Genomic DNA, 20,181 nt, shown 5'->3' with positions numbered 1-20,181 from the left:
AAAAGAAGTGCCGGAACTCCCCACGGATGCCTCCCTTGCTCTCTTAGAATGGCCATGGCACCCACCTGAGTTCTGTTGAATTTCAGGTGAAGAAGAGGAGGAGTTTCGATTTGATATCCCACTTTATCACTACCCGAAGGAGTCTCAAAGCGGCTAACATTCTCCTTTCCCTCCGTTCCCCACAACAAACACTCTGTGAAGTGAGTGAGGCTGAGAGATTTCAGAGAAGTGTGACTGGCCCAAGGTCACCCAGCAGCTGCATGTGGAGGAGCGGAGATGCGAACCCGGTTCACCAGGTTACGAGTCCACTGCTCTTAACCACTACACCACACTGGCTTTCAAAAAAAGCCCTGCATAAAACTATCATTAGCAGCAAATGTAAAACCAAGAAGACATTTTAAACAAATGTAATTTAACCAGACTGGTTGAAATGTACAAGTTTTCTGGAGGTTTCTAAGGCAGTGTAGTGACTAATGTCGATCGGCAGAGAGTTCCACAGCTCGGGTACTAAAGGAATGACTCCTGGCACTTGCGAAAGTGGAAGTTCCACAGATTGAAGTGATCAGAATAATTTCTTGCCCTTCTTCATCACTAACAGAACTAGAATTCATTATGCCAAGGGATGAAAAATGTTATTTTCTTTGCTTCTACAGTTGCTTGAAAAGTACTGCGTCAGATATGAAAATTTTCTATTACTGTAGATCTAACACTATTCACCCTGGCCCTTCATCTCTGGATGTTGCAATCAACAAGTAATGTCTATGCACTTCAGAATGCCTTAGAAATCATGGTGGGACATTGCTAGCTACTTGAGCCATTGACTTCTGTGTAATTCAGCATTTCCTTCACTTTACAGGTACTTCTGGTGTGCCTTGATTTTTCTGCTTTCTCCAAGTAGTTAGGGATATGGGAGAAATTCAGTTCCATTTCTGTCTGAATGTGTATCTACCTAATTTGCATGTCTTGAAACTCTAAGTAAAGTGAAACACAGCTATCCTTCAAGATTCACACATCTCTGAATCTTGTGATGTAGTGAACACTGAAAAATATGTCCCTGGGGAGAGTGTGTATGCATTTGCATCCATCAGGGACAAAGACATACATTGTTATTAGGGAAATGGCTTGCAAAAAAAATGTGTATCTTAGGCAAAATTGTGTACAAAAGTGTGTGCACTGGAGAAATGCACACTAACATGCTGATAGGTTTTCATGAGGACTTGAACAAAAGAAAATCACAAGCTGATATGGAAATGTGGAGAAGTGAACTTAAGATTAAAAAGTGAGAAACTGAAAGAAACTGAAATTGACAGATTTCTATCATTATCTAGTATACAGACTACTGACGTTCTGAATGAAAGGGATCTGAAGGACAGCTAATATCTCTACATTGACGCATAAGGCATAAGCCATCAATGTAAGTGGTTAATCATTCCCACCTATAAACAAAAAAATCATCAACACCAAACTCTTTTATTTTGTTTAACAATGGAAGGGTGTTACAGATGTCAGTTTTATTTATTTTGTTATTTTTAAAAAATGCCTGCAGTTAGGTCATCTGTTCAGTCAAGGTGAGAAAACAGATAATGACTTGACAAGCATTGCAACTGAAAATGCAAACAATGCCAATAATTACCCAAATTAACAGTACAGTTTTGATGCTTTGTCACAGGAAGACCTTCTAGCTGTGGCAATGCAGAATTAATTTCTTCCCAAATAATGACTCTGAGCAAAGAAAGCAATGCCTTTCCTCTCTCTCTCTCTCTCTCCTCTCCTTCCCCCCACCGTTTTAATAATGCAAGTCTGACATGTTAACAATCGGGCACATGCTCATTCATTGTAGCCTGATCTCAGCTGTCTGATAATGGCTTAAGAAGGATGATGAGTGGAATCACACATCAAGGGACTCCTTTGTTGATGGAGGGGACCAGGAGTGCATTTCCAATTTGCAGCTTGCAGATGAGGCTTCAGAAGCGCTGCTTATGTTTGATACCCACTCAGTCCTTACCACCAAACTGCCAACCTCAGAGGTCAAGGATCCTTTTATATTGGATATGGGCAAGTGCCTAAGTAGATTTTCTGGAAATGTTGGCAATTTCCATATAAAACAGAAAAGGTGTGCCTGTGTGAGAGGGTGATTTGGACGTGGATGTGTGTTATGGTTCTGTTTATGTACATCCTTGCTTTCAGAACGCAGGCTCTCAATAGTTTCTCATAGTGGTTCTTCTGAAATCAGGGGAAGATACATTGATGTGCCAAACCTGGGCAGTGTGGAAGGAGGTCCTGGGCTGCCCAGATAACACACTTTTTCAATAAAAAGACAAACTGTGTGTGTAGGGAAACAGCTCCTCTCAAGAAATATTCATTGCCTGAATTTATTTGCTTATTTATTATACTTATATCCTACGTCTGCTCCAAGATGTTAAAGATGGTGTACCTCAGAGATGGGGAAATGGAGCCAGCCAGCAGGGCAGGTTTTTTTTTTTTATCATGTTTACCTCTAGAAAAAAATGGTGCTGGAACTTGTTGCTCCCTTGTTCTCTTATATTGGCAATGACACCCATCTAGAGGTGCCAGAACTGAGTTCCGGCGAGTTCCAGCTGGAGGAAAAGCCCTGGCCCCAACTCACAAGGCCAATAGTCAGGGATGGTGGGAGTTACAGCCCAACAGAATCTGTATTTCTGTTCTACCAGTTCATTAGTGGTTGGCATTTGCTTAGAAACTCACTTAGAACCAAAAATTGGGGCAGAGGGCTAGGAATGTGTTTGCCGCTTCTCTGTCTGTTTTGCCTGCTTCTTCAGAAACAGAATCAGCCTCTGATGATTCCAGTATATATATTAAGGTCATGAAAAGAGTCTGCTGGATCAAGCCAGTAGCCCATTTAGTCCAACATACTGTTCTCACAGTGGCCAGCCAGAGGCCTGTGGGATCTTACTGTCTCGGAGGTCAGTCTACATATTTTCCCTAGAGGTTCCAGCAAAACCCACTGGGCTGAGGCTTAGATGTTTTATTTATGTATAAGATTTCTTACCCACCCTTCCCCATAAGGTCCAAAATACTGAGGGTTTATGCAGCTCAATTCAAAGGAGCAGTGAGCTTTCATGAGTTCCAAAATTCTTCTCCGGTACAGTGTCAGATCCAGGCTTCAGAAGAATCCCCGCCTTCCCTTCCATTGTCCACAGCATCCCTTCCCAGTTCACAAAACATCCTCCCTGCGGGAACCCCTGATCTACAATCCCCTGCCCCATCTTTTTAAAAGATTGACTGTCTGGCAGGTGGATCAGTGGGCAGGTATGTGGCCAGGGAACACCTGTATCTTTACCCCATCCTCTCCATGGCACACTGACTGCATTAGCAGCACAGGAAGGCCCTGCAAACATTAGCAAGAATGCTGTTGATGTAGGGTATCTTGATTTCAGTAAAGCTTTTGACAAAATCCCCCCTCCCCAAATTTTCCTCATGCTGCACAATGTTCTGAGACCAGAGCATAGCTGTCAACTGTTCCCTTTTCTTGCGAGGAATCCTGTTCAGAATAAGTGAATTTCCCTTTTAAAAAAGGGAAACATTGACAGCTATGGACAAGAGCTGACACGGGTTGCAATTGATTGGGACAGAGCTTATGTATAGGGCTCAACTCCTCCCTAAACATAGTTTCAGTTGAACCCCAGAAAATGGTGAAGTTTGGGGGGTTGTGGGATCATTTCAAATCGTTTTGTCTGCAGTCACCTGGTTCTGGTGCTTTTCCTCTCTGCTTACTTCAGTCTGTGGGGTTTGGATTTTCGGATGTTATCTGGGAGGAGTTGATTCCCCTGCCTTCAGGCTGTGGATGAAAATATTGGATTTGTTAGCCTTTTCTTCTTGCTCGATTTTACAGTTAGCATTAACTCTAAAGTATGATTGATTTCTCTGACAGTCTAAATTACAGGATGGTTATGAATTTCCCATCTTTAGTGTCGGAAACCGTAACTGCTAATGTGGTGGTAAATGATATTTTTCTGCATATGACCACAACCTCTATCAGAGTAGTTTCTATTTGCAGGCCAAACTTCAAATTATGTTAAGGCTCTTTCTGAAGGCATGCAGCACATGCTCTCAATAGCACTCTGCAAAGTGCAATGGGTAGCAGGGTGAATTGACAATTAGAAAAGGCTACTAACTTTGGCTGGATATCACAGAACAAGTGCTGAGTGCTTTTCTTTTATGAAGGCCGAACCACTTCACAGTTTTGGGTGTGTTCTGGAATCTGATATCCTGAACCCTTGATTTCACCCAGTTTACTGTTATTTATTTAACATAACTGATTGTGAGAGAACCCCCTAAGTCAGTGATGGCCAAACATGGCCCTCCAGCTGTTTTGGGACTACAACTCCCATCATCCCTAGCTAACAGGACCAGAGGTCAGGGATAATGGGAACTGTAGTCCCAAAACAGCTGGAGGGCCAAGTTTGCCCATCACTGCCCTAAGTGGTGTGCAAAAATATGAAACAAAATATTAAAATTCTCAAAACAAAAACCACAGGTGTTTTGAAGCATTCAAAGTATGATTAAAAATTAACAGCAGGTAAAAAGAGAACACACATGTAACTTCTACATGCCTGCATAGGCTTGCCTGAACAAAAATGTTTTTAAGCAGGCATGGAAAGGAATACAGCAAGAGGTGTCTGTCTGGTGCTATTATTAATTTAGTGAACGAAACTGATACACAGTGTACTTGATAAAAGACCTCTAAACAGTTTACAAAGAAAAAGTCCAAAATATTCATTTTAAAAAAGCAATAAAGGCAATCACGAAAAACTAATTAACATAAACATTTTAAATATCAATAATATCTTCAATTGTAAAACAATTATATATAATAGAATTACATGCTAAAATTACATTCCTGGGTTGGCTTACGGGGGTGGTGGGATTGAGATGCTGAAAATAATACAGCAAATGCACTTGCCTAATACTAATGGTCCCAAAGATTAATACACACAATACCTGTGTGTATTTCTTAATGGGTATACCTGGGGTTTTTGCTGCAGGATGCCATGTTCATTAATAGGAAGGGCAACATCACTGCTGCTTATCACCAAAGGGAAGGGAGGGGCATGGTGGCACTGAGGTAGGACCTATATCAGTATACCAGCTGGAGCAGTTATTTGGCGCCAGTAGTGCACTGACACCATCCCTACCTTCCTGGTAAGTAGCAGATACACCACTGACTGGAGGGTGACTCTGTCTTGAGCTGCCAGTCACTCCTGTTTGTAGCACTAGCTCTTCACTTTAAGGCATTGAATTTGGATCCCCCCAAATTAGTGAAGCTTTGTGGCACTCGCCCCACATACCCAAAGCCTCTCTCCCAACAACTGCAGTCATTTCCCAATTTACTTGGGAGTTATGCTCCAAGGCACTGTGCATTTATGTGAAATCACATTTACTTGAAACACCATTGGAAAAGTCTGCAAACACATCCAAACCCCTGGAAACCCTTGAAAAATCAGCAGAAGTTTCCAGATGCCAAAATCCGTCACAATCGTTCCCTCCAAACCTCCTTGCTCGAACTCCAACTCTCTACAGGCCTCAACAGTTGGTGAAAGAGCTCCTAATATATACCTGCAAAGGCTCATGGGATCACTAAGTGCTGTTTTCATGACTTTTTTGACCTATTTATCAATTTTGAAGTCACTTCAAGGTTCGGCACCGTACTTGGTCGCATGTCAATTGGACACAAATAAATTGGTCATTGCTTGTCTCTTGTTTCTCCTGATTGTCAGAAGAAACTTCTGCCACTAGCTTAACACTGTGCGGTCATTCCAACTGCTTAAATGCCTCAGACACACAAACAGGTTACGAGCTTTGCACAAGCCAAATTGTGTAGGTCAGAATAGCTCATATCCCACCCCCACCCCCCATTGAGGTCATCCTTTATAGAATATACTAATAAAAAACTTATTCTCCAATTCCATCATCTACACTATGAGACAGAGGTATCAGCAGGCTTGGAGAAAACTCAGGTTTTGCAGAAGTACAAAAATGGGGTCAGACTCAAGTGATGTCATGTGGCTCCATATGGCAGACGGGCAGGGTTTAGAGAAAGTCACACTGCAGACCAAAGGCAGAGGCCTTGTGGGTCTAATTAGGCTTGCAGGATGCCGGACAAGATAAGCCTTTGGTCTGATCCAGTAGGACTGTTCATAATTATGACCCAGCAGGACTGCTCTTAATTATGTTCCGATATTGTCTTACTGAGAAATAAGTCCCATCGCTAGCTATGAGCATTCCAAAGGAAGAGCAGGACAGAAGAATAAAATATAGTAAGATGTTACTTATCTATTCAAATGTTGGGAGATTTCAGGATATGGTTTCCAATGGTCTATTTCATTCCTTCAATGCTGGACTCGGGTTGCTGCTTTTGCCAAGGAAGCTGCATTCCATTATCTGTGGCACCCGTGTGAGAAGATGGAATTATTGGGCAGAGCCCATCATTGGAAGCCCTGCACAAAGACTTCTGCTTGCACAATGGGGTTTTCCTCCTCTCCTTCCTCTGTGCCCCCCATGCCCCAAGAATTGGTTTGGGGGACTCAAGAGTACCCACAGAACAGCACTTGGGGGAGGGCAGTCTGTCTGGCAAGCTGAAATGCTTGCATGGGCAGAACATGCATCATAGCGCAATGTTGAATGTCTGTGTTATTGTCATCTCTGCAACTCTCCATTCAGCTTTCAGTCAGAGTGTGGCATGGCATCTCAGGGCCAGACTGAGATTGAGCAGAGAGAGGCAGATGCTGAGAGACTGCAGAAAAGTGCAGACCAACAGAGTCATGTGTGTCACATAATCTCTGCTGAGACCTCTAAACTAGTCTGCTGCCTTCAGGTGTGGTGGAGCCTTCAAGGTGTGATTGAACTACCAGCCCAGTCAGCTTTTGTACAAATAATTTTGTGTCTGTGCAAGTGTGTGAGATGGGTGGATGCATCTTGTCCTTTATCTCAGTCAGCAAAATGATCTGGCCTGACACATTGTCCTTTTTCTGCCAACTAGTCACTGATAGGAATCAGGGGTGGGGAAACACATAGGAATAATGATCACGCATTCACTTTCCCTCCCAGTATGGAACTCAAGGTGGTATATTTAGGGTTGATCCAGCCTTCAGAGCATGCCCTAGGAAGCAGTGCAATGTAGATGATGTTATAAAGAAGGAGGTCTAAAAAGTCATGGGTTCAGATCCATCCCTCTAAAACCATCTAATTTGACCCTGGCTCTTCATAATAAAGGGAAGGAAAAGACCTCAGTCTTGGAAGGGAATCTGTGTAGGAGATCCCTTAGGAGCCTTTTTGGGTAGGAACTTCAGTTTAACGAATTGGGGGCCAATGTTACATAGGACAGGCCAAGCAGTGTCAGGCTCTTGTGAGTCATGCTGAATGTCACGCCAGTTGCAAAAGACTCCCCACGTTTTATGCAATTAGGCCTTTCTGTTAATACAGACAAGGAAACGGCACAGAAAGAAACTGCCCTTGTTTTCTGATAGCAGGAAACAATCAGGGCACAGGGCCCGACAGTTTGGCTCATCGGACTGAATAAGGGAGCAGTGTTAACTCTTGCTTGCAGACCTACAGAACAGACAAAGGTTGCCAGATCGACATTTCCAATAATAAAGGATGCTGCAAAGCTGTGGTGTTTGTTCTATGGGCTTCTATAGAGCCACAGTGTTTTGAAATAAGGGAGGTCCATTATGCGTTGCGGAGATGTGATATTCCGGAATTGGGAACGATCGTTTAAAATAATGGGCGTCCCTTAGAACAAGGGCCATCTGGCAGCATTAGCACTGAAATACTTTACCCACAAAAACAAAAGGGGAAGAAGACAGACAGCAATCTTTTTTGTTTTCCTTGGGGAGCCTGAAGTACGCGAACAATGCACAAAAACATCATTGATAAGCGGAGGAAAGTATATGGTTCAAAGTGAATGTGTTATTATTATTATTTATTTATTTCATTACTATTACTACTTTCAGAAAAGTGAGAATTGGGACTTGAGGTACTGCACAGCCCTTCTCTTGCAATTGCTTCACCAAGACAATAGGAAAAATGAAGGATGTTACCATTTGCTGGCTCTTTCAGTGGCCTCCCAGTGGCCAGTTTAGGGATTTGTGTAGATTAACATCCACAGAGAAAAAGCACGAAAGAATGCCAGTACTTGGATGTCTGACGTACAAATTCACTCAGGTTTGTGTTTCTCAAGAATATTATTTTTCACTTCAGATGGCGAGTGCAAAACTGTTAGGTTAGCATTTCCTTAGAATCCTCACACAGGGGGGGGGGGGTGCTTCTATTCTGAACTTCTCTTCCTTTGACATTTCTTTCCCAGCACTGAGAAGACTTGTCATTGAAGGGGACCAGAGCTTTCCTAGGGAAAGTGGAGTGGGCATCAAAATTGGTGGTTTTGGCTCCTGACCAGCTTGCAGGGAGAGAATCCACTCTGCTCACTGGGCAGGGAGATATAAAGAAATTGCCCATTCCTTCTCTAATCTGTATACCTCTACATTTGCTTTACACAGGGACTGGGAACTTGTGCCTTCTCAGGACATTACAGGAGTATAACTCTCAACTTCCTTTCAGTTTTTTCCCCCCAGTTGGTCATTTTCTCCCAATACAGTGGTACCTCAGGTTACATACGCTTCGGGCTACATACGCTTCAGGTTACAGACTCTGCTAACTCAGAAATATTACCTCGGGTTAAGAACTTTGCTTCAGGATGAGAACAGAAATCGTGCTCCAGCGGCGCGGTGGCAGCGGGAGGCCCCATTAGCTAAAGTGGTGCTTCAGGTTAAGAACAGTTTCAGGTTAAGAACAGACCTCCGGAACGAATTAAATACTTAACCCGAGGTACCACTGTATTAAATTCAGTTCTCTGCATTTCTACATCAGCTTGCATTTTTTAAAATTCCTCATCAAAATTCATCAGCATATTAATGGAAACTCTACTGATGCACACATCTTTATAAGCAATTCTGCTTAATATAATGCATTTTTACATATTATTTTTGAAGTACATGATTTATTTATTTTAAAGCATTACTGAGCCAGGTTACCATGGGCATAGCCAGCATTTTTGTTGGGAGGCAGGACTTTTGTTGGGGAAGGGGCAGAACTGAGCTATCTGGGATGCAATTGGTCAGTTAAGTATTTTTATTTATTTACTTGATGGCGGGAGCAGCTGCCCCCCTCAACCCCCCCCCCCTCGGCTATGCCCATGCAGGCTAATGCATTGCAGATAGAGAAGTGCAGGGCTTGAAGGATGACTGTGTTTCATTTTGTACATTTAAAGTTGACCTATAAATGCAAACTGAATCAAATTTCTCTGCCATCCATATTCATGGCATTAGCTGTTCTGGCTGGGGCTAGAGGAGTTGAGGTCTAACAGCTTCTGGAGGACCAGAGGTTCCCAGTCCCTGGCCAGGTTGAAAATGGCAGAATCACAAGACAACATCTAGACAAACCTCTTGCCAGTCCCTAGTCAGGTTCGGCTCTTGTGCACACCTTTTCCTGAAAATAAAAGTCTTGAGAGCTCTCCATTTCCTTCTTCCCGGTGCATATGAATTGGCCTTTAAAAAGTGTGCTGCATTGGAATGCCCTCCCTTTAGAGAGATGTTTGTCCTCACTTTACATGTTCAGATGTCAGTTGGAAATGTTTTATTTCGTTCAGGCTTTTACAAACTGTGGTTAGTTTCTTTTAATACCTAACAGCTGTGGATGTTTTTTGGTGTGCTTAATGGTTCTGAGTTTTATAGATATTTTAAAGTTCTGTTGGTTACTGTGCTTTATTTATGATATCTCTTTTGTGTTTGGATACCAGATTGTACATTACCTGGGGCTCTCTTGGGAAGAGCAATCTACAAAAGTAACAAGTAAATAAATTAATGAAATATTCTGCAGCTCCAGAGTAAGGGGGGAAGATAGCTCATACAGCACATGCAGTGTCCCCCCCCCTTTATTGTATTTGAAGGAGGGATTGCATGGTAGGAACATCAGGGTCCAACCGAGGTGGGGGGAGGCTTTTCATCATATGGAAAAGGCTTTAGAAGTCCTTCTATCTGGATGTAAACTAGAGATTTGCCATGGTTACAGCGGATGCTACTTGCTAAGAATTCTGAGTGCCTCTCTGCAATTGGAAGATGGTTCACAACTGTGGTGTGTGTTTGAAGCAGCAATACTGAAAATATGCTCTCATGAAAGGGAGAGATGGAAACACACGTAGTGGGTGCAAGAGGCAAGCTCAAAAATTGTAAAGTGAACCTGACAAGGAAGCAGACTGTAAGTAGCTCCCAAAATATGTGCAAAAAGGAAGAAAGGAAGAAATATTTCCCAAAGGAAATGGGAAAAGTTTATATATACTTTTCCAAAACTGATTATTGTTATGGTCTAAGCCTGTAGAGAGAAGGGACCACAGGATATAGAATGACAACCCTTGGGAAGTAGAAAAAGAAAAAGACCTATTCTGTGGCAAAAAATAAATAAATCCAAATGTGCACATCTCTGCAATTATTAGGATGTTTCACATATTATATAGACGAAACTGTGTTTGCCACAATGTGAACACATCTGAGAGCTAAAGACACACATATTAAAAAAAAATAATTATTTGTGAAATACATTAAAATTTGTGTTTTGAAATGTCAGCATTAAAACAAGACACACAAAACAAAGGGGTGGGGAGAGATAATCAATAATCATATATAAACACTCAGTGCAGGGAGTATCAATGTTTGTGTCCATGTTGCTGGGAAGGGGTTAAGCTACTCAGGAGCTCAAAGGAGTTCAGTGAGAGAAGCCAGCCAAGAAACATAGAATTGCCGAATTGGAAGGGACCCTGAGGGTCAAGCAGTCCAACTAGGAGGATAACTCAAAGAAGGTATCTGGTTTAAAGAAGTGGTACTTAACACATCGCACCCAAAAAACTGTTACACCCAATATGTTCCATGGCTTGCACATTCCTTCAATTGATATCAGAAGCCACTTTTCAAGTGGCAGTTCCATAGTGTTAACCAAGAAGCTCAACTGGAACTCTGCACACACACTTAGATAATATATTATTTTGGCTTTCCCTTGACCAACCAGAGCACAGAATCGGAGGCAGCTCAAGCTAAGCATCAGGGAAAGCCCTAGTGGTTCCCACCAAATATCCTCCCTGTAGTAGCTGCTCTAGAGGATTTCGCTGTCCTAATCAATACACATCAGGCATATGATGGATCATGTAAGTGCAAGCCTAATTAGACCCTAGAACCTCTACCATATCTAATGCAAGTAGACACCCTTATTTAGCATTCATTAACACTGGACAGTAACAGAGGAAGCCTCCAACAAGCACCTTCCCCTGGGAATGGGATTAAGCCTAAATTTGCATTTCTTAGGAAACATCTCCATTTTCCCATATGAGGCATGTCTAGCTCATACCTAGCTGCGAGTTTTGATTGGTGAGAGACTCCCTGCTAAGCAGAGGGGCACTTGCAATGATTTCTCTGTAACATCTCAGGACCTGACTTAACCAGCACTGAATGTCCCTTCCATCCAGCCCTGTCTTAAATGATGCCACAGACCTAAGATCCATCAGAATATCTCCTTCCTATAACTGAGCACCTCTCAGTCTCCATTTTGTTCAATCTTCCCCACTCATGCAGTTTGGTGGCCCATGCTTCTCTCCAGTTCTGTGCCTTGGCTATGCACGTACCCCATGCTGCTGTTATTCAATCATGCACCAAACCTGTGGGTCACTGCTGGTATCAAGACTGAGGCAGACTGACCCAGTTTCATAGTCCTGAAGGTCCTGAACTTGCTGGTGAATTGGAATGCTATTCCCACCTGGATGGCGCACTCTTCTGTATTTTCCAATGCAATTTCAGTGTGTGAAAAGTGCACAGAGAAGTACGTTCTCTACAGATAAATGTGTATAGGATTATTCTTTGGGGGGGGGGGAAGTGCACTGAAAAGCATTGAAAAAAATATATTTTGACGAACAAAATTTCATACAATAATGTGTAGAAGAATGCATATAATTTAAATGTCAAGCTTTTTATACATTATTTTTAAAATATGCACAAAACAGGATGGAACAAACCAATGATTGAGTTCCAGCAAAGAGGAAATGGGACCGATTTCGAAAGATCTGTTCATGCTTATTTGATACAAGACTTATTTAGCTTTAGCTAATTCCTTTCCCTTGTCTCCTATTGCATCCCAATGCCTCTCAGCTATTTTTGATGTTTTTCTCCTTTAGAATGGTTAGAACTCTTTTGGGAAGCACAAGCCAGTATCACCCCAAAAGTAAACTTTTTGAACGTTGGGAGGATTCCTTGGAATCCAGGGCTGAATCGCTCAGGATAAGCCTTAGCATCATCCAGCAATGGAAGCCTAAAGGCTGGTTGGATCACCTGAGCGGTAAACTGAGACTGAGACAAATTGATCTGTCTCATCTTAAATGTCAGGAGTCCCACTACTTTTGAATTAATTGCCTACCCTAGGGCAGAGGTTCTGGACTCAGCCACAACTGTGGCATCCTCAAGTCACAGTGAGGACCCAATAAATCGCTTCTCTTCACTCCTCCTTCCTTGAGGCAGGTACCTACACTGGACATCACCCCTCTCACTTCTTTCTAACTTTTTGTATTTTGTAGATTGCACTTGCCAACAGTTGCCACAAGATCATTGAATTGTAGAGTTGGAAGGGACCCTGAGGATCATCTAGGCCACCGGTTCTCAACCTGTGGGTCCCCAGATATTGTTGGACTTACAACTGCCATCATCCTTGAGCTCTGGCCTTGCTAGCTAGAGGTGATGGGAGTTGTAGTTCAACAACATCTGGGGACCCACAGGTTGAGAAAGGCTGATCTAGGCCAATGTGGGAGCCGAAAAGTTTTCCAACCCCCTGGCCCTAGGGGGTTAGTGGTGGCAGCAGCAAGGAGTAGGTCATAGGTGGATTTGATGAGCAATGCAAATAGTTGTCAGAGACTAGGCTGAGGAGTACTACTCTGATGAGTAATGGTGGGAGCCTCCCCCTTCCTCTGCTCCTGACCAGGATCCTGAAACTGCCCAGGAACAGTGGAACAGTATAGATTTGGAAGAGTGGTTTGCAGAGGGGCATAGTTCTGAAGACAAAAGTTGGGAAGAACTGGGGGGTGAACTTCAAAGTGAAGAAGAACTGGAAGAGAGAGAGAGCTAACAGACTCTCTTGCTGGAAAGTGTCCAGACTACCAGTCCAAGGTCACATAGAGCAGATAAGGTGGCTACACAAAAAGCAGGGTGGCTGAGAGATCAGATTGCAAGACAGAAGTGACTAGAGGGGAAGTGGGTGGAATCCTTAATTGGGAACACCTTTATTCCAAGAATGGGTGCTTTGTTCTTTTGGTGTGATCATTTAAGACTCTTTAAATAGACTCTTTTCACTTTGTCCTGCTTATCTACGACGAAAGGGAAAGACGAAGCCAAGAGCCCGGAGCCTGACAATAGTTGTGCAGCCCCTAGTACAGCAGAAGTATGCATAAGGTGGAGAAAATAGAGACAAAGAAACCCCACCATGTCATAAAACTAGATCAGCAAAGAATAAAATTGTCTGCCAATACATTTAGGTTAGCTAAAACAAAGACCTTCATGAAATGAATAATTAACTTATGGAATTCAGACCAATACAGATGTAATGAAAACCAGAGGCTTAGGTGGCTTTTATAATGGTCTTAAATACATTGGTGAGGAATAGATTAACCAACAGATATTAGCTCAGTCATGATAGCTAAATTGAATCTCTATGTTTAAGGACATGGTGCCTCCAAATATCAGTTGCTGGAGTGGGGGGGGGTTCATCAATATGGGAGGTTCTCTCCATGTCTTGCTTGTAAGCATTCAGAGCATCTGGTTGGTCGCTGCTGGAAATAAAGTCCTAGACTAGAAGGACACACACAGCCCAGTCTGATATTAGAGGGCTCTCCATATGGCATATGAAGAGACCCATAAGAAAAAGCAATTAAAATAGTGCACTAAGACCTGGTACTGGGAAACAAGATTGCATTGTGGGGAAGGGGGGGGGGTTGGAACCCAAGTGCAAACAAGTTGCACAAGTTGACAGCCGTTGCAACAAAATTCCTATAGCTTTTGAAAATATCAGCCCTTTAGAAAGTTATATGAAAGGCAGACTTCTCTTGACACTTTTTTAAGATAAAAGAAAACAAACAGCCTTTGTATGTGACCAGAGCAAGGAGATCAGCGATCGGGCTCAGCAGGACTGAATTAGCGAGTGACTCATATTTCTCATGGGATGGCAACTGTGCTTTTAAAAGGAAATTCTGTATAATATTTTCTGTGGCAAACTCTCCAAAATCAGGGCAAGGGGGGGGGGGACACAAACTTTATGTAACAGTGTACAACTTTTACAACAGAACCCCAAATGGCTGCTGCCAAATGTTTTATTCTGTTTGGGTGTCTCCTGGAACTTCTTTCACCCCAAGCTCACTCACGGAATACTTTAATTCCCAGGATCATTACTGTAGCCTTACTCAGGTTTTCAGTATTCTTGCGTGTAAGCAAACCTACAAGGAAAGGTGGAGCCATGCTGGCAAGCCCTCCTCTCCATTATGTCTTCTCTTCACAGTTTAGGGCCTTCCATGGGTTTAAAGGTTGAGGATCCAAAGCAGGGATCTCATGAAGGCCTCACACAGTTTGGAACCCCACGATCATGAGCCTCAATGAGTAAAAGAGGCTCCCAGCTTCAGACACCCCCCCCCTCAAATTTGTGGAGGGCTCCACATCATGAACATGTGATGGCCTGGAGAGGAGGAGCTTAGCACCACCTGCCTTCTGCTTATGCGTTTAATTAATTCATTTTGCTTACACACAAGGAAACAGAATGCCCCAAGGGGGCAAGTAGCAGCAGAGAAGTGGAAAATAAAAAGATCAAAGCAAAAAATAGTACAGAACCCAGAAAAGGTGGAAAGAAGAGTTTGAAGAACATGTGTTGGGCTTAGTGGTTAAGTGATCCAGATAAAAAGATGGGAGACTTGGTTCTGCACAATTTCTTCATCAGTCTGTGTAAGAAACACGGAGAACAGTACATATTATTGATCAATGAAATCAAAGCACCCAGAAGCAACATGAATCTGCATATTGTGCTAAATCCTAAACTGGAATGAGCCTGAGAAAGCATTGGTTTCTACACTTCCCCCTCCTCTCCTTCCACGTGTCTGAGAGCAGCAGCAGATATAGGGCAGTTCAGGAAGTTTCCTCACACAGGGTGCCATACCAAGAGGGCACAAAGTAGTAGCAGTAATAGTAATAAAGTTGGTAGCTTATACAGGTACCTACTGAGAAGAGCTTGAAAAAAGCAACTGTGCCAAAAGGATTTATTGTGAAAATAAGAAATATTTAGTAGGGGCCACCAAATTTGGTCCCTGTTCACCATATTACCCAAGTTCTCAACTGATGACTTTGGCAACATTTAGACACTTGCCTTGAATGTGAGCTTGCTGTGTTATCTAAACATGGGATCGTGGTGTATAACAAATTCTGCTCCTTTTCAAAACATGTCCACTGCAAACTATGGTTTCTGAAGCTTGTTAAACTAGCCAGCATTTGTTATAAATCAGTGTTCCTGGATACAGAGTTTGCAGTTGTTGGGGCTCCATGCAGGGCATATATGGAATAAGGAGAAGGAGAAAGTTCCAAGAAAACTCATGTTTTGATATCTTATACAGCAATCTTAGAACTAAGAGTAAAGGGATGCCAAAGAGATATTATGAATGACAGAATTTTACAAATTCCTTAAAAATACTTTCCCCCAAGAATGGCTAATAGAATATTGGAAGGTCCAAAATAAATCCATGCTTGTTGAAGCTCCAGAGAAGAGTTAAATATGCATGATGTACTCATTATTGAAGAATGACCAGACCTATGGAAAGAAATACGGAACATCATCCATGTGAGTCTTCTGGGAATTGAGCTATGTTAAGAGAATGCTTGAGAAGCTATTTATTGGCCAGGCATATGTGCTCAAATTGAAGTCTAGGTACAGTTACATACCAGATGTCAAACTTTCAGAAACAAGGTCTTTTTAGTTTTTCTGTTGCCTCATTAATTTTTTGCAGAACCAAGTGGCATTATGTTTTGTACCACAAACTATTATTACATCAAAGGGCAGAGTGACAGGGATACTCGTTAGATAAGGACTAATATTTTATTCAGAAAAGAAAGATGCAGTTATTGCATGGAGAGCAGTTCTGGGAAATAAGCAGAGAACTGAAAATTAGAGAAGCAGACATTTTGAGTATGGATCATACCATGCTGAAGTTGTTTACTTATGCGCCTCCTGCTCCATATGGAATAATAAAAGACAAAAATGTGGAAATTCGGCTCCTCTTTGCAGAACACATGCATTGTACGAAGGTTCTAGCTTCTAAACCTACGATGTCTTGTTTTAGAAATGGCTATCAGGCAACAGGACTGAGATAGACCTCAATTTGAACCTCCAGATACTTTTTCCACTAGTGAAACCAGCATCATTTCTCTTACGTGCATATGAAGTTACCCTATACTGAAGCAAACCATTGGTCCATCTGGCCCAATGCTATTAAGACTCGAGGAAACTCTCCAAATCTCAAGAAGCAACAAGCAAAGCTATTTGTTGTTATTAGTAATCTGCAGCCAATTGTATACATTCTTTTTTAAAAAAAATCTCTTGACATTTTGGTAGCATAATACAATAATAATAATAATAATAATAATAATAATAATAATAATAATAATGTGTGTGTGTATTTCTTGTTTCAAGAAAAAATCTGTTACTTTTTTTCCCAAAAGTTCTCCGCTTCCCCTTATGTTTTGATCCAACCTTTGCTAACCCACCAGCTGCAGTGGCGTAGCGTGGGGGGTGCAGGGGGGCCGGCCGCACCGGGCGCAACATCTGGGGGTTAGGGTTAGGGGGCTCAAATCCACGGGTTAGGGGGCGCAAATCAATGGGTTAGAGGGCGCAAATCCACGGGTTAGGGGGCGCAAATTACTTGCCTTGCCCCGGGTGCTGACAACCCACGCTACGCCACTGACCAGCTGTTTTAGACTATAGCTCTCATCACCTCCTGCCAGGCATTTTTGCAAACACAAATAAAAACAATACATGGCATAAAAATACCCATGGAAGTGAAAATAATATATAAAAAATGTTTGCAAAAATGTGTGTATTTAATCAACATTGCAGACAGAGATATGCTTATTAGCAGAAATTTGCACTAAAATGCTGATGAATTTTCATGAGGATTTAAAAATAATCACAGTAATCACAAACTGCTGCAGAAATGTGGCAGACTGGATCAAAGACTGGAAAGATGAGAAACAAAGATAACAGACTTGTCCTTCATACTTCTAACCTGCCCAGAAACCTTGTGGTAAAGGCAGGTAAGAAATGTTACTAAGAAATACAAATAAGTAAATAATATGTGGTTGTTTCATTGCGTTCTGGATCTGGTGGAAATAAATCCTCTCACTCACACTCTGAGCATGTCAGTCCGCCCCAAGGTGACAATAAGGTAATGATGACCGCAGCCCTATCAACATGCATGGTGCTTTACAGAGAGCAAAAGGACAGGTCCCTGCCTTAAGGAGATTTCAGTCTGGAATTTGACTCCAGTTAAGTTACTGTAGAGCATGGGACCCAGGTCATTGTACTAAGATGTCATAGAGAAAGGTGCTGTTGAACTTCTTAAAGAGAGAATTCCATCAGTTACATTTCCCTGCAAGCACCCTTTCTGAATTAAAAATGAATCCTGAGCTTTTTAATTAGAAAAAGAAAAAGGAAAGAAAAAAGTGCCATTTACAGAGATTTTAAATCTTGACTATTGGAGTCTTACTATATGTGGTGCAATTAATTAAAAGTGCAAATCAAGCTCTGTAGACATTAAAAAGCCTTTTTGGAATCAGACTGCAACTTTGAGCCCCCAGGGACAGAATGATTGATCACTTCTGTAGTTACTTTTAATAATCCCGTAATATTTTTCATCACATAGAAAGTTGCTTTCCTATTTTGTATTCAAGCATGTTGTCGCAGCACTCCGACCGTGTGTTCAGAATTTTCGATCTCGCACTCCCAGAAAGGTGGTGTCACTTTCTGTTTTAAGGGAAGAAAAATGTGCAATATAAAGTTTGCGTTTAGTAAGGATTTTAATCTCAGATATATTAAAAAATATATAAAAGTGCAGCATTGGCAGGATACCATAAATCATAGTTACATGTTTCTCCGGAACGGTTTTATGGAAGTTGGAGTGGATAGATTGCATTATCCTGTAATGCAGAATGCCAATAATGCCTGTTCCTATTCTTCAGAGGCACCTTTACAGTAGAAGCAAATTATTCTTATTGAAGTAAATAATGCACACAAAACTGCCTTTATACAGGCTACAGTATGATAGAGAGAAAGCACACACAAACTCAAATTCTTTTTGATTTCTGGCTATCTGAAAAAAAAAATCCTTAAGTTGCCTATTTCCTGCGCTTGTCCACAAAATTACCAACTCTTCTCAACTCTTCTTTCAATACGGCATATCTCACACTTTGGGAAACATTGCATTTATATTTCCTTCTGGCGATATTCTTTCAGCACCGTTTAAGAGAATCTTTACAGTAGGCAAATGTACAGTTAGTGCATGTTGGTTGAACTATTGCTGTTGAAATAAGTTGACATGAAGGCAGAAAAAAAGGATGTGTATTTAAAGTGGCAAACTGCACAGCAAAAAGATTTTCCAACAATAAATGGAAAACAAAACAACACACGACTTCCATTTTGGTTCTGTAAGAAAGAAACTAGTTTCGTGTTGTTTTCAGAATCCTTGAGTCCATGATGAGCTATGTATGCTACCTATACACGCCAGCTTCCATAAGAAACATGTAATCATGCATGACATCCTGCTCATGTTGCACGAGTATGTGTGAGTGTAAAACATCTGAGGTTAAAATCACATATGATGAAGCTGAATGCTTGTGAATGTAGTGAATTGTTCGAAATTTAGAATTACTTTGCATTCAATCTGAGTTGAGGCACTATTGCTTAAGCAGCTTATATTGGATCCAATTATGAAGTCCCATGAGCTTTGGATGCTTCTCATGTCAAACTCAAGGAGAGAATGAGGAAAAAATAATATTCTGCAAATACATTCCTCCCACATGCAGCTGTTTTTATTTTTTGCTAAGTTTACTACGACCTTGATAGGAAGAACTTTAAGCAGGTGTAACAGGGGGAAAGTATTCACAACCTGAATCCATTATGACTTGAGTCAGTGATTTTAGGCAGCTATCCTATTAGTGGGATAGGAGAGCTGGGGGGGGGGGGAATCACATCTGGCAACCAATGCGTCCTTTTGGTTTCAGATAGTACATGAGTAGACAAATCTAAGAAGCCCGGGACACAAATTTTCATGGCCCTCTAGCAGCTATGGTGGCTCATTTGCCAGAAATAATGTATTTAGTGTTAACTCTGGAAGTGTATACTTGATTCTGACCAAACCAATCCTCCTGATGTATCTTGTGCTCTAGGAGGCTTAGTCTTCATGTACTATCTGAAATCAAAGGGGTGCATTAGTTGCCAGATGTGAAATATATTGATATTATTTTCGGCTCTCTTATTCCCTACGTAGAGTAGCAAAAGGTGGGGGCAGATACCAGTGGGAATAATTTCTATTAATATCACTGCCCCCCCTTGCATGTGTGTGGTGAAATGTATTTTTAGTGGGAGGTGTATCTGGTGGCTATGAAATGGATCCCCTTCCACCTCATCAGTTGCCTATAAAACTGAAAATTGCTTCACTTCCCACCCTGCCACCAATTCTGTTCACATAGGTAAGCACTATGGCTATCTGTAAGTTTCTCTCCCACACTCACACATGTACACGGTGCTTGCCAATGAAGAGTATAAAGCTGATGATAATAATAATAATAATAATAATAATAATAATAATAATAATAATAAATCTATTATTTATACCCCGCTCATCTGGCTGGACCTCCCCAGCCACTCTGGGCAGCTCCCAACAGAATTAATAATAATAATAAAGTGATATAACATCAAACATTAAAACTCCCTAAGCAGGACTGCCTTCAGATGTCTTCTAAAAGTTAGGTAGTTGTTTATTTCCTTGACATCTGAGGGGAGGGTGTTGTACAGGGCTGGCGCCACTACCGA

At 41.7% G+C, this 20,181-nt stretch overlaps 1 long non-coding RNA gene across 1 annotated transcript in view; it reads right to left on the bottom strand.

The window, feature by feature from the left end:
• Positions 1-3,401: 3,401 nt before the first annotated feature.
• LOC310843988 overlaps positions 3,402-20,181 on the bottom strand; it is a 37,286-nt gene continuing 20,506 nt past the window's right edge. The window contains exons 2-3 of the long non-coding RNA XR_014563856.1: positions 3,588-3,817; positions 3,402-3,488 (exon numbers count right to left, since the gene is read on the bottom strand). This is a non-coding gene — a long non-coding RNA (uncharacterized lncRNA). The remainder of the gene's footprint in view (positions 3,489-3,587; positions 3,818-20,181) is intronic.

The sequence above is a fragment of the Podarcis gaigeae genome (genome assembly GCF_964106915.1).
Source record: "Podarcis gaigeae genome assembly, chromosome: 4".
In the NCBI taxonomy this organism is placed as follows: Eukaryota; Metazoa; Chordata; class Lepidosauria; order Squamata; family Lacertidae; genus Podarcis; species Podarcis gaigeae.
Note: the sequence above shows the minus strand (reverse complement) of the source record. Positions and strands in the feature narration are given on the sequence as shown.